Below are 9,400 nucleotides of genomic sequence, written 5' to 3'. Positions count from 1 at the left end.
AGCTAACACCTATTGTTAAACTGCATGTTTTGATTACACTGCATACTCTCTCAGCACATAAACTTACAGAACTGCTCAGACCAGCAAAGGATAAAGAGACAATATTAAATCAGGTGAGTTAAATTGTTATAATCTCTATCTTGTGTTGTATTTAAATAATACAGTATGTTCAAAGTGTTATATGAAGTAAACTAAATGTATGTAATCTAACATAAATGTTGATTATGTCTAAATATTTAAATCTGCATAAGATAAGCTAAACACCCACACTTTATCACTAAAATGTATTCTATCACTTCAATGAAATATGTGTGAAAGTGTTTTACTTCAAGAGTGTTTTAATAAGCTTTGTAATGTAGAGATTCAGATGTGATACAATGCAAATCATTGTAAATAAAATGTGTGTATTACTTTGTTCAATATATTAAATAGTGTTTTAGTCTATGTATTGTTTATTCAGATAATCTATGGTGTTGCCATACGTGTGGCAGTTGGGACCCACACCCTTGTATCACCCACATGGTATGCATTGTGTTATTTATATTTGTCTAAGACTTACAATGTAATCTAATTGTGATGACCACATTTAATATAAGCTCATATCATTATTTCCTGTCTTAAAGTATTGTATATGTTTATGCAGAATGTGTAGGCGTTATGCATTGATATTATGTATATATTATAGTCAAATGAAAGTCAAGGAGTTATCTCCCTTGAATGTCAGTATTATGGATCATGTATATTACTGTATATGTTCTAGTATAATCGTTTAAGGTTCAGTCTATCTTGTGTTTAATGGATGACTGAGATATGTAAATACTCACTTGTAATAAGCCTATGCTATGTATCTAGCATTAATGATAATGTTTTACTTAGTATTTATTGTGTAATTATGTGTTTCAGGGTGTATGATATCTAGATCCTTGATCACACTCAACGCATCGCAATAAAGACCTCAACCCCGTAGCATGTGTTTGTTCGCTCCAAAAAGACATTAACTAAACTGCTACATTAACACACACAAATGGTTTTTACAAACAATAGTTGATTTTATGCTTCCAAACAAACCACACGCAAGCTATTGTTGAATTTTAAAATATAGCCAAGGTAAATGTATCCACAATCATATTTAATCACAAATATCGTTCTGTTCTATATAAATGTAACAAGTGAACTAACCATTTCAGTGGATCTCAACATGGAGAAAACTGTTGGAGATGTTCAATGAGTGAATGTTTATTTAATGAAGTAAAAACGTCGATTCTTTCTTTTGGTAAATACATGTAGCTGTACATCTTATGGATGTTCCAAGAGAAAATGATATAATATCTGCCTATATACCACTTTATAGTGTCTCAGATCGCGGTATGTAAAGAAAACTTGGTGCTCAAAGTGAAGCCCTTTTCCCTCTTCATTGATGATACATCTGTGTGTTTAAAGTTGATTTTGACAGCCCGGGCCAAGTCGGACCCACCACAAGGCAAACACTTTTGATAAGAGACTATGTTGAGAATGTAGAGGGAAAAGGGCTTCACTTTGAGCACCAAGTTTTCTTTTAATACGATGTACTGTGACATTATAAAGTGTTTTATAGGTAGATACAACACTAAGCTACAGATATTAACACATTTGATGATACATCTGTGTGTATAATTGATTTTGACAGCCCGGGACAAGTCGGACCGAGCACAAGCCAAACACTTCTGATGGAGACTATGTTGAGAATGTAGAGGGAAAAGGGCTTCACTTTGAGCCCCTTGTTTTCTTTAAAAACCGCGATCTGAGACACTATAAAGAGATATTTAGGTAGATATAATACTAATCTATAGGTGTGAATCCATTTCATGTTACATCTGTGAGGTTTAAGTTGATTTTGACAGCCCGGGCCAAGTCGGACCGAACACTTGTGAGACTGTTGAGAGTATGGGGAGAAGAGGTCTACTTTAACCAACGTGTCTGCTTTATACACGATGAACAGTGACATTATTAAGTGGTATTTACATAGATATAGTACTACCCTATAAATATAATCGCTATGCCGACAGATGGAAATTTGTATCGCGATAGCTAGAAGTATTTGATACGTTTCAAATCTTATTTCGTTTAACGATTGCTCTTTTACATGTTACCTAGATCAGCGACGCTTACACACAGCTCCACTTTCGGGATTTCAAACGATTTACTCCGAAATTCCCTAATTATGTTTCACGTTTTTATTGGTGATTGTTCATTAATGTCATGTGTGTATGTTGCATCAATAATATGTAGGTATGATCGCCGATAATGAAGTAATTAGCCAATAACACTTTGGCCCGTCTTGGCCCGGCCCGGCCTGACTTTTAGGCAATGCCTGGAAAGAGGCATTGGTCATCCCAATACCAAAGCCGAACAAACCAGCAAACGAAGCAAACTCCTACAAACCAATCTCCCTAACCTCAAACTTATGTAAAATCATGGAGGCAATGGTCAAAAACAGACTTCAACACTATCTAGACCAAAACAATATAATAAACCAAGATCAAAGTGGATTCACCCCAGGCCGATCAACCTTAGACAACCTCGCCCGATTAGAACAAGACATCAAAACGGGCCAACTAAACCGACAATACACAATAGGCATATTTCAAGACTTCTCTAAAGCTTTCGATATGGTATGGCATAACGGGCTAATACAAAAACTAAAAAAGGCAGGACTTAAAGGCTAAATAATAAACTATATCAAAGACTTCCTAACTAATCGCAAAATAACCGTGGGTATCGACCAAACTCTATTGGACCAGTGTCCCTTAGAAAATGGCACACCCCAAGGTAGCATTCTGAGCCCTACACTTTTCAACATTATGATTAATGACCTATTCGAGAAAATATCCAATAAAATTCAAACTTCCAAATACGCGAATGATGGAGCCCTCTGGGTCCCCACCAGAAGCATAAATATGGCTAAAAAATAACTGCAGAATGCATTAAATAAAATTCAAATATGGGCCAATAAATGGGGTTTCTCACTAAATGCCGAAAAAAACACAGGGATAGTATTCAAACACATAAATGTGCGTGCAAACACCCCTGTTACGACGTAAATTGTAATAAAAAGGTAAATTGTAATACTTGCAGCAAATTGTAATAATTTTGACTGTTACGACGTAAATTGTAATAAAAAGGTAAATTGTAATACTTGCAGCAAATTGTAATAATTTTGACGTAAATTGTAATAACAACGTAAATTGTAATAAAATTTGACGTTAATTGTAATACGCAAATTGTAATAACAATTGACGTAAATTGTAATAAAAATTGACGTAAATTGTAATAATCTCAACTTGCGGTAAAATGTAATAACCTTTTACGTAAATTGTAATAACCTTATAAGTTTAGTGTCAAAGGCGTTAAATGACTAGAACCTATCCTTGTCAGGGTTGGTACAGGGTTTATCGTACAATCGTCATTAAAGTATGGGTGTGGGGGAGGATTGAGGTCGTTATCGTACATTGTTGTATAATTATATGTATATACTAACGCATTGGAATTTCATTTCTATGGTTGTCCAGAAGAGGATTAATTACTAGAATGAACTTAGTTTTCTTATTTATTTGAGAATTTGAGATTTATTTGTGTGTTTTGTACTTAATTGTAATATATCCCATTGACGATTTTCATCATAATTGTTCATATTTAACCTAATGGAATCATATTTCAATTGGTAAAGTCGATAGTAATATACACAATGGAATAATTATAACGTAACAAACTTACACAAATATATTGATGTGTAAATGTGGAAAGTCTGACTTTTACTGACTGAAGCAAATTTATTTATTTTGCAACTGTATATTTGTACACATTTTTTGCGGAGAGGGGTTTACTAAGTTGCAAGAACTTGTCCCCAAAACAATTCTCATTTTGTTCTGTGAATAAAATATGTTTAAACTAAACTAAACTAGCAAATGGATGGCATGTCATTCTGCAGTAGTCTGTGTGCAAGCTGATTTATGCATGTTCATATACATAATGTCAATTTATTATTATTCAAGGTTCAATTTTTTAACGTTGCTCGGAGGGTGTAAAGCAAATACTGACAATGCCCTGGGCGATGTACATGTAGGTATGTGAACCCGCAAGGACTACCTTTATCAATTATTTTACGTGCAGCTTGTGTCATGTCTGTATTGTTAGAATGATACTCTAGCAACTGTACACATCGAAATTTTTGACTGAAAGATCCATCCTCGGGTTAAAAATGATTGATTACATAAGGTACGTCTTTTCGACAAATAGATTAATTGATTTATCATCCAATAGTAGCTTAGCTAGGAATCCATTGCAATAACATTGCGTTACGAATTACCGAAGAGAGCTCTATGCAACCGGACCCTGAAATTATGTCGATTTGCATTGGAGGTTTACTTAATTTGATAAGGAGCACATGACCGTTTCCTTGAAACAAACGAGACAATTCAATCGTATTTATACATTATATTTTGATGAAGAATTCAAATACAAAAAATGAGTGACAGATCTCCTGTGCAATGTCAAAGGAAAAAAACAGTCGTCAGCAAATGCAGCATAGATTTCCCATGCATGGGAAAGGAGAATACTTAATACATAATATTATATACAATGTTTTTATTAATATGTCTTGTTGAGTTTCAAAGAACATCAGAATGTGTAAGTAATTTGTTGCAATCAATTATTGCTGAAATATATCTGTTTTGATCAAAATTGAAAGGATGGAAAATCTATAATGAAAGGGGTTTTGTCACTAACGTAAATATTCTCTTTTACCTTATACGAAGAGTATCCTAAGATCATTAAACTCGGCAATCGTTGGTGGATTGCACCAAGCAACCTTGATACCAAATTTGGTACCTCACGTATAATGCGGCACATAATTTTCGCAACGGATAATTACGTTTTTCATAAGTTATCACTAATTTGTGACATACATAAGGACAAACAATACTTCAGAGGATAATCTTCTCTGGGGTTTAAGAGGATTAAAATAATTCCAGCTAACATCAAGCACTGTAATAAGATATTGAAATTATAGCATACCTTCTTAACATTCCAATGAAAAGGTGAGGTGAGGTGAAATAGGGTTTAACGTCGCGTCCAAGATTATTGCACTTATATAGCGACGTGCATGTACGTGTGTGTGTTTGCTTGTACTAGTCCGGACTGATGCCGATTTATAGTGCTAGCACACTGTGATACCATGCCGCAGTTTAACATGAATACCCCACTCAGACACAGTATACTGACTCCGAGCCGACCAGTCCTTGTTTTAGCCCCTTCATGCCGAGCGCCAGACAGGGTAACAACAAGTACCATATTTTAACGTCTTTTGGGATCGAACCCCGGACCTTCCGCTCTCCGGGCGGACGCTCTACCACTAGACCACGGAGGCGGTCGTCCAATGAAAAGAATAGTGACTAACTAAGAAACCAAATTATATTCATCTCCGATACTATGCCCTCATCAGTATACACACACACATACATACATACACACAAACACACATATACACACCAACACACACACACATACATACAAACACATACATGTACACACATAGGTGTGTGTGTGTGTGTGTGTGTGTGTGTGTGTGTGTGTGTGTGTGTGTGTGTGTGTGTGTGTGTGTGTGTGTGTGTGTGTGTGTGTGTGTGTGTGTGTATGTATGTATGTCATTGGTATCAGATCTATGACTGCACTTCTACATATAGTTCCAAGTGAAAGATGAGTGACACTACGTATATACTTTGTGAGAAGTCCCACAAAAATGCTGATATGAGCAATTAAAGGTTATACAAAATGTAACAGATACAAGAAATTTATGATAATTCGTATACTCTTTGAAACTGTACAAGAGTTATCCGAAGATACCGGATGTTATTTGTGTATGCACGGGATCTGTCAACTCATTTGTTGTATTTGAATTCTTCGTCAAAATAAAATGAATTGTATAAATATGATTAAACTCCCTCGTTTGTTTCAAGAAAAGGATCATGTACTCCTTATCAACTCGTATAGCGTTTCCACTGCAGATCGACACACTGGTTGACCAGCCTGTGTTTGTACCCTTCGTCATCACTCGTTCAGTCGTGTCGAACTGGTCAACGGACTGTTGAAGCACATGTCTCTACGTGTCTCCACATTTCTCAACGCGTCTCCATATGTCCTCCATATTTCCTCCTCACGTCTCCACATGTCCTCCACATGTCTCCACACGTGTCAACATGTCCCCGCAATCTCCACATGTCATCCACACGTCTCAACATGTCTCAACGTGTCCTCCACATGTCTCCACGCGTCTCCACATGTCCTCCACACGTCTCCACACGTCTCCACATGTTACCAAACGTCTTCACACATCACCACATGTCTAAACATGTCTCCATATGTCCCCCGTATGTCCCCCATATGTCCCCACACGTCTCCACATGTCCTCCAAAGATCTCCATGTGTCTCCACACGTGCCCACATGTCTCTACACGTCTCTGCATGTCCTCAACACGTCTCAGCATGTCTCCACGTGTCCTCCACATGTCTATACGCGTCTCCACATTTCTCAAGGCGTCTCCATATGTCCTCCATATTTCCTCCTCACGTCTCAACATGTCTCCACATGTCATCCACATGTCTCCACATGTTCACCACACGTCACGACATATCCCCCACACGTCTCCACACGTCTCCACATGTCTAAACATGTCTCCACACGTCTCCACATGTTTAAACATGTCTCCATATGTCTCCACACGTGTCCACATGTCTCCACACGTCTCGACATCTCCACAACACGTCTCCACATGTTTAAACATGTCTCCATATGTCTCCACACGTCTCCACGTGTCCTCCACACGTCTCCACATGTCCTCCGCATGTCCTCCACACGTCTTCACACGTCTCCGCGTGTCAAAACATGTCTCCATATGTCTTCCATATGTCTCCACACGTCTCCACATGTTACCAAACGTCTTCACACCTCATCACATGTCTCCACATGTCTCCACATGTCATCCACATGTCTCCACATGTTCACCACACGTCTCGACATATCCCCCACACGTCTCCACACGTCTCCACATGTCTAAACATGTGTCCATATGTCCTCCATATGTCTCCACACGTCTCCACATGTTACCACACGTTTCCACATGTCCTCCACAGATCTCCATTTGTCTCAACACGTGTCCATATGTTTCCACAGATCCTCCACATGTCTCTACGCATCTCCACATTTCTCAACGCGTCTCCATATGTCATCCATATGTCCTCCTCACGTCTCCACATGTCCTCCACATGTCTCCACACGTGTCTGCATGTTCACCACGCGCCTCGACATATCCCCCACACGTCTCCACACGTCTCCACATGTCTAAACCTGTCTCCATATGTCCTCCATATGTCTTAACACGTCTCCACATGTTACATAATGTCTTCACACATCACCACATGTCTAAACATGTCTCCATATGTCCCCCATATGTCCCCACACGTCTCCACATGTCCTCCACAGATCTCCATATGTCTCCACACGTGCCCACATGTCTCTACACGTCTCTGCATGTCCTCAACACGTCTCAGCATGTCTCCACGTGTCCTCCACATGTCTATACGCGTCTCCACATTTCTCAAGGCGTCTCTATGGGTCCTCCATATTTCCTCCTCACGTCTGAACACGTCTCCACATGTCATCCACATGTCTCCACATGTTCACCACACGTCACGACATATCCCCCACACGTCTCCACACGTCTCCACATGTCTAAACATGTCTCCACACGTCTCCACATTTTTAAACATGTCTCCATATGTCTCCACACGTGTCCACATGTCTCCACACGTCTCGACATCTCCACAACACGTCTCCACACGTCTCCACATGTTTAAACATGTCTCCATATGTCTCCACACGTCTCCACATGTCCTCCACACGTCTCCACATGTCCTCCACATGTCCTCCGCATGTCCTCCACACGTCTTCACACGTCTCCGCGTGTCAAAACATGTCTCCATATGTTACCACATGTCTCCACACGTCTCCACATGTTACCAAACATCTTCACACCTCATCACATGTCTCCACATGTCTCCACATGTCATCCACATGTCTCCACATGTTCACCACACGTCTCCACATATCCCACACACGCCTCCACACGTCTCCACATGTCTAAACGTGTCTCCATATGTCCTCCATATGTCTCCACACGTGTCCACATGTCTCCACACGTCACAACATGTCTCCACGTGCCCTCAACGTGCCCTCAACATGTCTCCACATGTTCACCACACGTCTCGACATATCCCCCACACGTCTCCACATGTCTAAACATGTGTCCATATGTCCTCCATATGTCTCCACACGTCTCCACATGTTACCACACGTTTCCATATGTTTCCACAGGTCCTCCACAGGTCTCAGCATGTCTCTACGTGTCCTCCACATGTCTCTACGCATCTCCACATTTCTCAACGCGTCTCCATATGTCCTCCATATGTCTTCCATATTTCCTCCTCACGTCTCCACATGTCCTCCCCATGTCTCCACACGTGTCTGCATGTCTCCACGCGTCTCCACATGTCCTCCACACGACTCAGCATGTCTCCATGTGTCCTCCACATGTCCTTCACATGTCCCAACGCGTCCCCACATTTCTCAAAGCGTCACCATATGTCTTCATAATGTCTCCATATGTCTTCCAACACGTCTTCACATGTCCACCACATGTCCTCCACACGTCTTCACACGTATCCACACGTCTACACATGTCCTCCACACGTCTTCACACGTCTCCACATGTCTAAACATGTCTCCATATGTCTCCTCGCGTCTCCACATGTCCTCCACATGTCTTCACACGTCTCCACATGTCTAAACATGTCTCCATATGTCTCCACATAACTCCACATGTCCTCCACATGTTGGGACGCGTCTCCACAAGTCCTCCACCAACGCGTCTCCACATGTCCTCCACTCGTCTCCACACGTCCTCCACATGTCATCCACACGTCTCCACGCGTCTCCATATGTCCTCAAAATGTCTCAACACATCTCCATATGTCTCCATAAGTCTCCGAATGTCCTCCACACCTCTCCACATGCTCTCAACCTGTCTCCACGTGTCCTTCACACGTCTCCACATGTCCTCCAGACGTCTCCACGTGTCCTCCACACGGCTTCACGTGTCCCCCACATGTCTCCGAAGGTCTCCAAATTGTTCTCCATACGTCTCGACATGTCCTCCACGCCTCTCCACATGTTCTCAACACGTCTCCACATGCCCCCCGCACGTCTCCACATGTCCTCCACATGTCCTCCTCATGTCCTCCAAAAGTCCTCCACATGTCTCCACACGTCTCCACATGTCATCCACGCCTCTCCACATGTTCTCAACAC

Source organism: Haliotis rufescens, unplaced genomic scaffold, assembly GCF_023055435.1.
Source record: "Haliotis rufescens isolate VD_foot unplaced genomic scaffold, xgHalRufe1.0.p SCAF_92, whole genome shotgun sequence".
Lineage (NCBI taxonomy): Eukaryota > Metazoa > Mollusca > Gastropoda > Lepetellida > Haliotidae > Haliotis > Haliotis rufescens.
The sequence above is the reverse complement of the archived record's forward strand: the minus strand, read 5'-3'. Positions refer to the sequence as shown.